We start from the raw sequence: 15,593 nt of genomic DNA on the forward strand, positions 1-15,593 counted from the left end.
TCACGAGCTGAGCACGGCAACAGCTTGTTAGCGTGAGCCAACTGGCTGCTACATTAGCACCACTGTAGCTGTTGGGCTACAAAGACAACTAGAGTGGCACTAGGAGAGCGCAGACCCCTCCGCCAAGCTGCCCGAGTACGATTGTCCCCAAAAAAAATTAAAACATAACCTCCTTACTAGGCCTTTGACCTTGGCGGAGTTAACTAACAACTAACCATAATATCTTTATAAATACGTTTATGATCAAATTGACACAGACTCCTGACGGTTATGGAAATTTAAAGTTACATCTCCAGAGCCTCCGGCTCCGCAACTACCTACCTGTCAATCACAATGTTTCACCTATAGCTGCAAATAACTAATTAAAACTAAACTTATCAGAAAAACACTTGAACACTTTAACATATGCGTGATAAGAACTACCTAAAATGACAGAAACTATCTTTGGGAAAAATTTGTTTGACGTGTACTTTGACTTTTTAGTTTGGCCGCTGTCCAATCCACTAACATGGAGGGGGCGGGGTTTATGACCTATAATGCAGCCAGCCACCAGGGGGCAATCCAGAGGTTTTGGCTTCACTTTTGGGGAGCTGTCATGTCATATATCCAACCAATTCACAAGTCTCCAAACTCCAAAGCATAACTGTGATGATTTTAAGATGTCAAGACGCTGCTTTCTCACCCCTGAACCATGTTTTGTTTGTTTTTGGTTTGTTTTATTAAGATTATTGGCAGTTTAATTTGTGCATAATCACACGTTTATTTCCCCTTTCCTTTCCATTGGATTTTGAGCTAATGATGGAGTAATAAGTGATAGTTTTGCCAGAGGCTGGATGCTCACCCTCTTCTCATGAGCTTATCCGACAGACAGAATAAACAAGGCAACATCTGCATTACAAATGTGCGCTCTCGGATACAGAGTGCAGTCAAACAGAGCAAGATAATTAAGATGCAAAACATACAAGGTTGTTACGAACCTGTTTAAGAGTCAAGAACAAACTCCAGCGAGTATATCAGATTTGATTAACAAACAGCAGAGTAGTTTCATTAGAACTATTATAAGCACATATCTTGTGCTTATTAAAAGCAAGTGTTTGAATAATAACTATAATTCCTAAATATCACTGAAGTCTGAATGATGTTCGAGAGAAATATATGCAAAATATGCACTACTTTAATTTTTTCTTGAGCACAATTTGCATACAAACCCCAATATATCACATTTGATGAAGATGCTGGGAGTGGTATGTTAGAGCGGTGCATAATGTCCAGCTGTTTTTGAACAACATAGGCTATAACTACAATACAGAATATGAGAAAGACTATGCTTTAGGTTTATTTCAGTTTTTATTAGGGCTATCAATCGATTAATCGCATGATTGTCCACGATTAATCACAATGAATCGCATCTTAATCGCACATTTTTTATCTGTTCAAAATGTACCTTAAAGTGAGATTTTTCAAGTATTTAATACTCTTATCAATGTGCGAGTGGACAAATGTGCTGCTTTATGCAAATGTATGTATATATTTATTATTGGAAATCAATTAACAACACAAAACAATGACAGATATTGTCCAGAAACCCTCACAGGTACTGCATTTAGCATTAAAAAATATGCTCAAATCATAACATGGCAAACAACAGTTTGTTGCCCAACAGGCAACAACAGCTGTCAGTGTGTCAGTGTGCTGACTTGACTATGACTTGCCCCAAAACTGCATGTGATTATCATAAAGTGGGCATGTCTGTAAAGGGGAGACTTGTGGGTACCCATAGGACCCATTTACATTCACATATCTGGAGGTCAGAGGTTAAGGGGACCCCTTTGAAAATGGCCATGAAAGTTGTTTCTCGCCAAAATGTATCCTAATTTTTGAACGTTATTCATCATCCTTCGTGACGAGCTAGTATGATATGGTTGGTATTAATGGGTTCATTTTTTTTTTTAGTTTCATATGATACCTGTATCTTCATTCTAGCTTTAAAACTGAGCCCGCTACAAAAGATTGATTGCGCTAAAGCAATTAGTGGCGTTAAAAACAAAGTTGCGTTTTATTATCGCGTTAACTTTGACAGCCCTAGTTTTTATACAATATTATAATATAATATTCTTGTTTATTGCACACATACAAAACACTCAAACCTAGTATGTATGTGCAAAAATATCTGCAGACTGACTCATTTAATACTGGCCTGAGGCCTCTAACAAGTGAGACCACGTCAAGCTATGATCAGGTGGCTGCAAATAGCAGGCAATAAATTAATTGACAAGACGTGGTGCAGTCATCTTGTGACAGTAATAAACACCCTAATAGGGGGCGACCGCACAATCAACACCAGAATAATGAATCAATATTTTCCATGGTGTCAACACACCTATGACTGTACCATCCATTAGCTCTTCACAGCACCGCTTCCGTAGCTACAGCACTGCTGGTCTTGCTGCAACAACTGGCATGTGGAGCTATTGAGGAGCCGCAGGCATGGACTGTAGGAGGTACCAACCACCACCGGCCTTGAAAACATCTACCCAGGTGGATTATCTCATATGGATTATGTATTAAACCAAACACACAATGTGCTGCCGGCCACAGCGATTCAGCGTTAGCTCCAAATATCACCGGTGCATAAATATGAACTGGAACGAGAGGGACAACAAACGCAACAAAACTGCAAATAAGATACGGCGCATGCCAAGTTTTTAGAGCACCACACTGCTTGATAGGAAAAAATGTTGTTGTTTTGCCAGTAAACAAGGCAAACACAACTTTTGCCAATTTTTTCTGGGCACACCATGACAGAATGACAACACGTACGGGGGTAAAAGGTATGCTGAATGTTTATAACTCTAAAGACATATACAGACTTTTCCACTATATATATATATATATATATATGCACCGCTGTTTGTTTTAATATCGGTTAATGAAAAGAGGCAGTGGGAAAGAAGCCTGGCATAGGCAGTCAATATTTATTCCGAGCACTGTGCATTTGCAAATTTAATTTTACCTTCCATTTATATTCTGTGGAAATGCCAAATGTCATCAGCAAGGTTGCACTACATAGCAATAGCATCTTTAGCTGAACTCTTTAAGCAGTACCTTAGAAAAAGACAATAGTAAAGTTTTATATATTATGATGATAGAAAATAAAATATTTTTGTTGGATGTCTTCTGTTTACTCTCATAACACACTTGGGTATTATGTGGCTCTGAGATACAAAATAAAATCACAATTTCAAAAAATAAAGGGTGATCCTGGCTTTAGTGCCTATAGTAGCATTGCTTACAAAATAATACGTTTTCTCGGTGGGAAGCTGGTGAGGGATCATGTACTTGTTACTACAGCTAAACAGTACTCTACAAAATGTTTCTGACGAGGCGAGAAATAGGCATTAACAGAATATTGATTCATATTTTATCAGCGCTGCCTAGTTTTGACCATTTGAGCGGAGTTCGCGAGTGATTAATCTCTGTTGAATGAACAGCCAATAGGAACGCTCTCTCTCTCTGAAATGACTTGTGATTGGCCAAAGTTTTGATTTTTTTAAAGCCTGCAAACAGAGCCATGAGGAGGTGCAGAAGTATCATTCAGAACATTTGAATTACAATATGCTGAAAGGTTATTATATATTTTTTGCCCAATGATGCTAAAAATATTCTACCAACTGCAGGTTTAATTCACACAGGAGTACACAAAAAATGGCTTTACAATGTGGTTATTTCATTCATGTTTATTTATTGATTTACAAGAAAACATGCTATATTGTGATATATTTATATACTATATAAAGTCATCGAGATAATGATGAAATGACGTATATCGTGATAGAAGATTTTGGCCATATTGCCCAGCCCTATTGTGAACTTTCTCATATGATATGTATCTCCTTATTAGGTGCTGCTGAATTCATGTGCACTAGAGGAGATAATTGATAGTGTACACACTCCCCAGATCAATGTAGGGAGTTAGAAGCAATAAGGGCTAGTACATAGGGGATCTGGCCAATTCAATTTGGGAGAAAAGGGGAATTAATGAAGACCAAAAAACAAATGAATAGAAACAAACAAAAAAAAAAAAAAAAAATTAAAACTATACATCTGAAAAAGCAACCAACAACAAAAGAAACACAATTATACAAGATGGTTCCAACTTCATTCTGGAGTACGTAACTGAGGTATATATTTATTTTTTTATTTAGTATTTTATTTATCTGTTATTAGTCTGTCCACCAGCTAGGGATGCACCGATACCGGTTCAGATATCCGGCTGATACTGACTCAAATAGCAGGATCGGTTATCGGTGACAATGGGGCCGATCTATTCAATTCAATTCTATGTTTACATATATTATATATTGGAATCTAATTCCTGTTTATGTTTTGACCAATTTGTTGCTGCATTAAAAAGGTTTACACCGGAATTGGAATTCATTTTGAAGATTTCTTACCAAGTTGCTGGTGTACGATTTTATTATTTTAATACAATTCAGTAAACTCATATCTCGGCTATGTATTTATTAGTTACATTTAGTTTTATAAAGTTAGGAAAGCGATGTTTAAGTCAAGCCTGATGTTGCCTTACACATAAAAGAATGGTCCCAGTCGCTTTCACACAGTGAGACATACATCTTATTAATTAAACACTGGTCATGTATCGCAGTCGGTATTGGGACTGAAAAAGTGGGATCGGTGAATCCCTACATACCACCACCATCACCACCACCAGCAGTTAAATACAATGATGTCGTAGTGTACATCCATGTCCATGAAATTGCAATATACTGTTACGTCTCCTTGAGGTTGGATTGTGAGTAATTCACTGAAACATCGGGGGAGGCGAGGTGTCTGCCCACTTGATAACCCCAATGATTTACTTTACACTCGCCCACCTGGAAGCTGGAGTTTGCATGTGATGACTGTGTAGTCGTACTTGCATGAGATGCAAGGGGCATTAATGTGATACCGATATTATAATAATAATAGGTATGCAGACAAGGTCAGTGATCAGCTGTAACAACAGTGTGACCAGTGTGGTATCAGCATACATATTATGGCTGCATCAGTAGTGTGGATATATATATAAAGGTTTTCTCATGTGCAACCAACAGGGGGCAATGTTGTTCTGTGATTAAAACCCATCACTTCACTCTTTTGAGACCCCGGTGCTGGAAAAATCTATGGAGCATATACAGTGAAGTTTGACAAAGGAAGAAAGAAAATGTAGCAAAACAAATGAGTAAACCCACCAGAGGAGATAAGTCTCGGCCAGAGCCAAATGACTTCAGGCAGCTTCATTTGAACCGCTAAATCGGATTTTATGCTGAAATTGTTCGATAATTAGGGAATACAGTGAGGCTATCGTAAATGTCAGACCAAATATATCAGCACAAGCTATCAGAGCCAGGTACAGCGGTGCAAAAATACCATGCGAGTCATTCCAGTGAGCCCTTTCCTGTGTTTCCCCCTGACCTCACCAGAAATTCCATCTACAACTAATCTGTTTACTGGACGGTAGCGGCATGTTTTCTCTTCGCTATTTGTGCACGAATTCATGGATACACATATATATGTATATATATATGTGTATTCATGCATGATACATGTATGTTGCTGCATGTGTGCAATACTAAGATATCAGGCATTGCAACCACCAATGCTTTGCCAAACATATTAGACGTTTTGCCAAACATTAGAGGCATCACATTCACTTTAAAGGTCCCATATTGTAAAAAGTGACATTTTCAGGCCTTTTACAAAATAATGCAGGTTTAAGTGCTATATAAATACTGTTTAACTATCAAAACACTCAATATACGGAGAAATACACACAGCCCGTATTCAGAAATTGCGCGTTTGAAACAAGCCATTAGGATTTCTGTCCATTTGTGATGTCACAAATATACAATATTTAGATCATTACACGGTTTTAAACGTAAACATTCTAAATGTGTCCCAGTTTATTTCCTGTTGCAGTGTATGTAAATAACATCAGCTGACAGGAAGTAAACATGGACCCAAGCTACGCAATTCCATTGCAATTCCGTGGAAATTAGCTAACACGGAGTGTTTCAGACAGAGGGTGAATACAGGTATATTCAGGAAGACAGTATGAGGAAAATAAAGTGTTTTTCGAACGTTGCAGCATGTAAACTTGTTCTATTAGAAACACAAAATACAAGTATGAACCTGAAAATGAGCACGATATGGGACCTTTAAGTAAAATGTTCTTGGCCTAGATCCTAATAGAGAACACTTCATCTTGTTTGCCTTCTTTTAACACATATTGTTCCTCCAAGATCAACATTGCAGCTGTGATCACGAACAAAACAGCACCGGCTCGCAAAAAAAAGCTGAAGGTGAAACATTCGCAAAGGAAGCTTCGCTAACTTTGTGCCGGTGCAACAATGACACCCCCTCCTTATCTTATGAAAGTAGAGAGGCCATGAATAAAACATGAGGTCATGATTTTTTTTTTTATAGCCTCTACAATACCTCATACATGGCTAGAATAGCTAACAATCAAAGAGTCAAGAGAGAGGTTCAGTGGGGAGCGACTCTCTTTTGAAGTTGAAGTCTCCCTGGCCAATTGTGAATTTCTTTTGAAAAGAATAAGGGAATATTGGACCATAGCATGTTCGTCCCCCCAGTGGAACGTCTCTGCTTCTATACTGTATTTATCTATTTACTTAATGGAAAGTGGACGTCTTCTGTATTCAGCTAAGAGTGGGGAGTTTGTGAGGGAACATTTGCACATCAATGCTCTCCCTGAGTGACTAGAGAGACATACGCTTTTTCCTCTTTGAAAGCCAGCTGACGTGCGTGATTGAAATAGTAGTTTTATTGCTAAGTGTTGTCATTGATGTTGCGATAATGTCAGTAATGCAGATCTCGGTTGTAGTTTGTGGATTTGTGTGATTTTCCTGTGGTATGTGCGTTAAGGTGTGCTGAGGCACATCCAGTAAACACTTTATAATAACCATCATTAATTATAGTTCATTAACTTCAAGTTACTTGTTATTTTACTGTTAACAAACTGAAATACTTATTACTAATTATTAGTAATGCTATATATTGTGTTATTTTATCATTGGTTTGTGTAAAGTGGAATTATTAGCTTATAAATTATATATTGTAACGAAGCTGATAGGAGACAATTACAATTACATTCTGATTACATTAGTAAACTATTTATTAACAGTTTATTGTTGCATTTATTAAGTGTTCGTTAATGATTACAAATTGATTTGGAAACCTTTAAGAAATGACATGGACCAGTTTCCTTATTAACCAAAATATTAACTATTTAAATAATGTTTATAGATGCTATACAAAAGTATTTATTAACCATATAACAAAGTATTATAATCATCAACTTTATAATAGCATCCAAGTTATGTATATATTTGCAAACCAATTATTAACCATTAACAATTAACAAATTGTTAAAAATATCTATGTAATGTTTGTTGATATTTTACAAACAATTTCTTAATGGTTTAAAAATCACCTAGTAATCAATAACAAAATATTTAATATAGTAGATCAAATGTAATAATGTGTGTGACAATAAACTGTTAAAATAACATAAATTAAACCTTTACTAATAAGAAGTAGGGCTGTCAAACAATTAACATATTTAATTGTGATTAATCGCATGATTGTCCATGAGTATTCGTGATTAATCACAAATTAATCACTTATTTTTTATCTGTTCAAAATGTACCTTAAAGGGAGATTTGTCAAGTATTTAATACTTTTATCAACATGGAAGTGGACAAATATGCTTGCTCTATGCAAATGTATGTAAATATTTATTATTGGAAATCAATTAACAACACAAAACAATAACAGATTTTGTCCAGAAACCCTCACAGGTACTGCATTTAGCATAAAAAATATGCTCAAATCATAACATGGCAAACTGCAGCCCAACAGGCAACAACAGCTGTCAGTGTGTCAGTGTGCTGACTTGACTATGACTCGCCCCAAACTGCATGTGATTATCACAAAGTGGGCATATATGTAAAGGGGAGACTCGTAGGTACCCATAGAACCCCTTCGAAAATGGCCATGACCGTTTTTTCTCGCCAAAATTTAGCGCAGGTTTGGAGCGTTAGTTAACCTCCTTTGTGACAAGCTAGTATGAAATGGTTGGTACCAATGGATTCCTTAGGTTTTTCTAGTTTCATATGACGTCAGTATCTTCACTCTAACTTATAACAGCCCAATACAACCTCTGGAAGATCAATTGCGTTAATGCGCTTACGAATTTAGTGGCGTTACAACAAATTTGCGTTACTGCACATCCCATGTTCCGTAGGTTTTTTTGTGCTAAACAGCATCAGATTTCTTCATTTGCTCTCTAACTCTGATCTGTTCTGTTTCAAGGAGTCTTGGGGTTTGATGGTACAATGGTCAGAGCTCTTGAGTAAAGGTCACAAAAGTGACCCATATGATGCTATTTCATGGTCGTCATACACAATTCACAACCGGACTGTAGCAGATCATTGCAGCTGAGCTTTTTTTTATTGGCTTTGGGGGAACGCTCTACAGGTGACAGGAATCTCATATTAAACTCACAGATGAATTAACACAGGAGCTCAACGGGGTGAAACACATGGTCTCAATTGGGAAAATGGGATTCTGTGAATGGAACCACAGAACCAAAAAGGTGCTGGATAGAAAAAATACTTTTTTTTTAATGCCAAAAGAAGTCAAAGATCGATAGAGTACAGTTCAAATCAAGAGCTCTCTTGGTGGGAGATTGCGTCCAAAGAGTGCTGTCCGCAGAATACCAAAGAGGGTGAATATGAGGTTCAGGTTTCAGAGAGTGTGTTCATGGCGCTGAGGGCAGGGGAGAGGCAACAGCAGGAGCTCAGAGCATACAGACATTCACCATGGGTCATAGTGAAGAGGGCTTTGTGGATGGGATTTGTGAAGTGCATTAAGAGTCTGAAACGAGGACACAGACTGTGGAGTTTTTGTTTTTTTTTCATTAGTGTAGGTCTCAATTATAGATACATCAGAAAAGAAAAATGTGGTTGGAAAAACAGCACTCCATCATTTTATACCGTCCATATTTTTCAAGAAATACCTTTACAACCAGCCCAGTTTCACCTAGAATTATATTCATATTGGACAACACATGATTTACATCAACGCAGAGTGCCAATGCGGGAAGCCAAAGTTATCCAACATAATCTTTACCTATAACCTTGACCATATTCGTCATGCTCTATAGATATTGCATGTTCGCATTCAGTGCAAAAGTAGCCGTGAATAAAGCACTTCTATTAGTATTTCATTTCATGTTAAAGTCCTTTATGATATGGTTTTACTTAGAGTTGTTCCGATACCGATACCAGTATCGGTAATGCATCTGATTCTGCCTAAAATTCGGTACTGAGTCAGCGAGTACGTCAGTCTATGCACCAAACAAATACCATCATTTATTAACCCAGAAAAAAATCAACTTGTTTAACCTGAAATCAATTATTCTTCGCTGCTCCAAAACAGTAGCCTTCATTGTGCTGTCGCCCCTGGATGTATCATGGCTGCCACTGGCAACTACTGTTTTGGAGCAGCGAAGAAGAACTGATTGCAGGTAGTTTGTCACGTGACGATAGCAAACAGTGCGGTGCTGGTGGAGAGTGTAACGGTAGTCAGAGCGAGGAAAATGTCAGCCATTTGGTAATATTTCATAGTCCAACAAGTAAAACGACGATATGCACTAATAAGGCTTCCCTTTTGAGGGGTGACGGTACCCTGGTAGGGTGTGTGAATATTGCACCCTACAGGACAAATAAGCAGGAGACCGCTAAGAGAAAATGGAATTGTTATTTATTCCAATAGCTTAATTTATTTATGTTCTCTATAACTGACCAACTGAACAATAAAGGAAAATTCTATTGCATTCATTCTCTGTATGTATTTGTTCCTGTTTTACAAAGGGTTTAACCTGAGCCAGGCCATACAACAAAGATAGGAATCATATCACATCCATAAATGGTCAGTAGTAAACAGCTGTTAAACAATAATAACAACTAGAATGGCACTCGGAGAGCGCAGACCTCCGCCAAGCTGCCCGAGTATGATTGCCCCCCCTCTCCGTGCATCTTGTGCCATCATCCATGTGTATTTTTGTTAATGTTGAGATCAGCTGTACGTAGCGGAGCATCGTAAAACACTTCATTCAAACTTGACAGAAACAAAGTAAAACTCACCTAAACCGTCGTTGTTGCTCTTTCCAACAATCACCAAGTGTGCTTTGGTCGCATTCAACTGTAATTTCAAAGAGTTTAATGTGAAAAAACACAGAATCTACAGGTGCACCCCCCCTCCCTCCAGCCCCCGCTTACTCTCCGTCTCTCTCTCTCTGCAGGCAGAAGGATAGAGGCAGGGTGACGCGTCATGAACGCGTCATCAGTTACACTGCGCATGTCCTAAAGCCGGCGGTGTTAATGCACAGGCTGAGCGGAGTTATTAAAAAAAATTCCCGAAGCCGGATCATGATCCGGATCGCCACCAAAATCTAATGAATTGTTCATTTTGCCACACCCCACCCCTCCAAAAAAATGTAATTCAAATCCATCACGGACTTTTGGAGTAATCCTGCAAACAGACAAACCAACAGACAAACCAACAAACAGACCAACGCCGGTGAAAACATAACCTCCTTCCTAGGCCTTTGGCCTTGGCGGAGGTAATAACTATATATATATATAATTTTATCACACTGTATTTGCCTATACCGCAAGTTCAGGTATCAGTATCGGGAAGAAAAACATGGTATCGGAATATCTCTGTTTTACTGAAAGAGACAACCTAATAAGACAGGAAGTAGTACCCTTCCACCAAAAGGATGCTAAAAATGCAGTAAGTAATCTGTAATTCCACTTTTGTCAAGTACATAAAGGAAAAATACAAAAACCAGGGAAGAAAGGGTACATATTTTAGAGTATATGCACAACTCATTATGTCTAAGTTAAGTAAAGAGTTGGGAAAACATGATGCATTGATCATTTCAGAATTTTACTACTGACTGCTTAACATTTTGGAAAGTATAAGCCAATTACCTAACAGCCTAAACTGCCTTTGTGTTGAAATATTACGCTGTGAACTGGTTTCCAACCGGGCCAACCAGCAACAAGAAGACCATGATAAAATATTAAAAGTATCTCACTGTAGACATGAGAAGTTTCTCAAGGACATAGTATATTGATTTTTTTATCCACCATGTTATAGTGGCGCAGCTCTTGGGTATAACAACGCCGGTCAGGTGGTGCACCACTTTGGTCCAGGCTGAAATATCTTAAAAAATGGATTGCCATGAAATTCTGTACAGACATTCATTGTCCCCTGAGGATTAAGCCTACTGACTTCAGTGATCTCACTGCTCTTTCTCTAGTGCCACCATGGGGCTTTTGCTTTTTAGTGCTATATCTCCACAACTATTGAATGGATTGTCATAAACACACATTTACCTTCCCCTCAGGATGATGATTGTTGTTTTATATGGCCATCATCTGGTCAAAATACAAACACAAGTCCAATATTTTTTTTCTTACATACCTGCATTGACATTGCCACTTTGTCTTTTGTTTGCGTTTTTAGAGTAGCAAATGTTAGCATGCTAACATGCCAAATTAAGAGTGTTGACATGGTTAACAGTATACTAAATATCTAACCAGACCCGTCAGATAAATTGCCATCATTGGAAACTGTTTGGAAAAGGGCAGCAGGCTTATTTATAACCGTTGCGTAAGCACAAAACAGGGCATGAAATGTGCGTACGCCACTTCCCCTTGCAACAGTTGTGATCTATAAAAACAAACTTGACAGGAGAATGCGCGCACCTGTACAGAAACTTTGACTTTGATTATGGAGACAGGGGAAACTGGCGACGCAGATGGTGAGGTGGTGAATTGAAGCCAGACTGTAGACATTAAATGTGAGAGTAATCATTATACGTATAATGAAGCCTCTCACACATTTAACTTCACTTCATACTTATATCCACCTTATCATACACATTTAAACCAGCAATGTTATTTGTGCTAGTGAGCCATAACTATTCCATCAGCACCTTACAAATGGAAAATATATAAACCAACTCAAATCTCAAATCAAATTCAGCTCAATATCTCATCAGCGCTTAAAAACTTAAATAAATAAATTGTGTTCACCTATTAAACTTCCTTTTCAAACAATATCCAGCTGGGGGATATTACTGATTGTCTTGATCATTTTGGAAAGTTGTGAATCGATCAGTCTGATTGCTGTAAACATATAAACACAGCGGTGACACTCGTAACATGCTGCATGGTGGAAATACCGGCACTGAGGACTACGTGAGGTGAATGAGAGAATTAGGAGGGAACGAGTGTTCAGAGAGCTCCTCACCTACAAGCATCTCAATCTCTGTGTCAAAAAAATGGCTTTTCTTGGTCTTCCTCTCGGTAGTCGCCGTGATTCACCGTAAAGATCCACTGATCAACAGGCTCATTCACATGCAGAAACATTCATGAGGTGTTTTGCATCGACCATTTATGGCTGAATGTGGGCGTGTAAAGATGGGAATATGAGGCGGATCCACGTGCGCACATTTCCAGGTGGACTGTGATTTATAAAGGGAACATTGCCTGCGGGTGTGCGTACGCACAATTTTATAAGTCCGATTTTTATTTGGCGCACGCCATTTTCGGCTTTTGTGCGCACGTACATTTTTAGTATGGATCCTACGCACTGTTTTATAAATGAGACCCCAGGTACTCTCAGGTGATTGGATGAACCATCTGTCAATCAAACTAACAAAAGCAAAACTTGCCATACCAGGGCGGGAAATGGGGGGATTGAATATAGTTATAAAACAAATTGCTGACATTTAAACACAAAGGGTGTATGTGCCGTTCTTTGCTCTTTTTTCAATGAAGAAATACTCTCCAGTTCTGATAAAACTGATGCTATTGCAACATTAACCTCTTCAGGAGCCACCATTATTGTTTAGTTGCCTCTCCGTGTCATTTCACCCTATATGGTCTCACGCCAAAACCACGCCCGTAGCTACCGGTAGCTCCTCAAAGGACGCCCATTAGTCCGTGATCTGGCTTGCCGGACGCAAACGCATAACTTGAACACAAAATGGATTTTTGTGTAACTGCGAGAATCCAACTGCTGTGCAAGGATACTAAACATCAGCATATTAACGTTGTCATATTGCAGACTCACTACCAGATGTTAGCATTTAGCTCAAAGCATCATTGAATCCCAGCCTCAAAGAGTTGCTAGTGTAGCTGCAGACTCATTGTCTCGCTTTGTTTTGTGTTAATGTGCAATGCATTCTCATCCACCAGCTTTCCTTTTTTTTACTGAGGATGTTTGAAGATTATTTGATTTGTCTCCTCTCATCACAGCCTGGAAACACAACTGACAAGTGCTATTTCACTGGAGGATTTTCAGCGTATGGCTCATTTCCTGATTGTGTTTTACGCCTCTTATATTCAAGATAAACAAGGGAGCTGACAACACAACACCGTTAGCGGGGCTCTGTGTTGGTGGAAGATCTGATCTAAAGTAATGTTCCCTGTGAGTAACAAACCGAGCTCGGTTTAGATATACCAGAATCCATTTTACTGCGCGTTGACATCCAGATTTATGAGGTTGTACAGTGTTAAAAGCTCTACGACTTCTGATGACACAACTGGCTCTCTCCAGGTGTTCACAGGCCCCACGGGGAAGTGCGAAGCATCATCTTTACGGGCAGAAATGCAAATTACAGGGTGAAGGTCTTCGCAAGCTGTTAGAAGCCACTGGCCTGATATCATTAAGTCTAACCTCCCTCACTCTTGGAAGCCTGGGATTATGCATGCCTTTTTTCTAAAGAGCAGGAATTTCTGTGAGAGATTTACCTCACAAGACATAGCAGTGGGAGTACATCAGCACATGGCAACCTATAGTGTCAGCTGTTTATTGTCTAGCAAGCAGTCAGCTATCTTGCTGTCCTTGCTGTTTTTTTCTTCCCAGGGTGAAATGCTGATGTTTGTTCCTTCCTATGCCTTAGAAGCTTAGGATTTAGTAGTAAGAATCTGAAATTCAAATGCAATTATTGCCTTTCCTCTCTCTCTCTTACTGGCAACTCCCATTAGCCAATTAAATTTGTAGTATCTTTCTATTGGAATTGCTTGCAAGTGAGGGACAAAATGTCAGTGGTTTTCCCAGTGATAGATAATTTCATTTTCAAAACATAATTGGACATGAGTGTGTTGTTACGGAGTGCCGTTCAGGGCATGGGCTAAAAATTGGAAACCCTTGAAAAATAATCTACAACAGCCCAAGTAGGGTTTTTTTTTTTACACTGTGTTAAAACCCCCTAAAGCTATTTCCTCCAATTACATTTTTAAATGTTTTATTTCCAACCAATTCAAACAAGTCCAATTGCATTTTTATTTGCAAGTCCAATTGCAAAGCTAATCAAGATTGTGAATGAAAAAAAAACAACAATAACAAATGACAATAAGTGCGTCGGCTTCTTTGACCCTTTGATAGCGAGCCAGATTTATATTACAGTTAGTACGTATGATGTACTAGACCAGGCTTAGTGTCTCAGCCACAGCACTTATATGTGTATCGATCCAAATGCACCTTTGTCTCACACAGCATGAATCCAGAGCAGCGTCAGATAATAACCCTTTCCATCTCTGTCAAAAGGATGACTTAACCTTGTTGCACCGGGGACTGCCAGCAAACTATTTAGCCTGGAGAGAGAGCAAGAGATAGGGAGTGAAGTGTATTTGTGTGTGTATGTGTGTATGTGTGTTTAGTGCGGGGGTGGATAGCTGAGAGAGTGACTGCAGCTTATGAGCGAGTGTCTGACAGTGAGAAACACCAAATCAGAGAACAAGTCCTCACTCAGCCAGCAGCTATTGATCCAGGTTCAACAGGCCATCCAACAGACCATTGATCTGAGCCGCATCTCCTCTCATTGGTCATCATCACAAGAGGCACTGACACTTTAAAAAAAAGAAAGAGAGTCTTAATGAGACACTTAGTCTCATATTCAACCTGTAATATGAAGAAACAAGAACGGAGGTCATTATCTTGACTCAAAACAGAGTAAAGCAGAACGAGGAAATGACAGTCGGGAGCTTGCGCGGTGGTCTATACTCAATTGGCAAACGCTACGGCTGCATGTTGTAGCTGCAGTGGAAATGATTCAAACAGCAGCTCCTCCACTTGCCACTAGAAGCTGGCTTGAAGCAGAGACTGTATAGAAGAAGTGAATGTAGTCACCGTGACGTCACCCGTTGGTTTGCGGACTGTTTTGAAGCCTTGAGTTTGGCATTCTTGCCGTCGCCATCTTGGTTTTTGGCCGTCGCCAAGTTGGTTATTTGCAACCAGAAGTGACGCGAGAGGGTGGAGCTGAGATATTTTTAGGCGACTATTTTTAGGTTTTAATATGCTTATTTACTCAAAGGTAGGCGGCACAACTGTAGTAAGTAAGAGTACAGTTGTTGTGGGTCAGATTCCATGGTTCCAACCATAGACTGTATATAAGAAGTAGAAGTAGTAGTCACCGTGACATTTCCCAT

At 38.9% G+C, this 15,593-nt stretch overlaps 1 protein-coding gene and 1 long non-coding RNA gene across 3 annotated transcripts in view; both read right to left on the reverse strand.

Moving 5' to 3' along the window:
* LOC119478316 (astrotactin-2-like) overlaps window positions 1-15,593 on the reverse strand; it is a 624,157-nt gene that overhangs the window by 413,362 nt on the left and 195,202 nt on the right. The gene's annotated exons all lie outside the window — the stretch shown is intronic.
* The window catches only part of LOC119478324, a 107,471-nt gene continuing 105,500 nt past the window's right edge, over window positions 13,623-15,593 (reverse strand). The window contains exons 3-4 of one of the 2 annotated variants that reach the window (XR_005204425.1): window positions 14,914-15,014; window positions 13,623-13,756 (exon numbers count right to left, since the gene is read on the reverse strand). This is a non-coding gene — a long non-coding RNA (uncharacterized LOC119478324). Of the gene's footprint in view, window positions 13,757-13,956; window positions 14,760-14,913; window positions 15,015-15,593 lie in introns of those variants that run through there. The other variant, XR_005204424.1, reaches the window with a different exon arrangement.

Source organism: Sebastes umbrosus, chromosome 19 (genome assembly GCF_015220745.1).
Source record: "Sebastes umbrosus isolate fSebUmb1 chromosome 19, fSebUmb1.pri, whole genome shotgun sequence".
Taxonomy (NCBI): Eukaryota; Metazoa; Chordata; class Actinopteri; order Perciformes; family Sebastidae; genus Sebastes; species Sebastes umbrosus.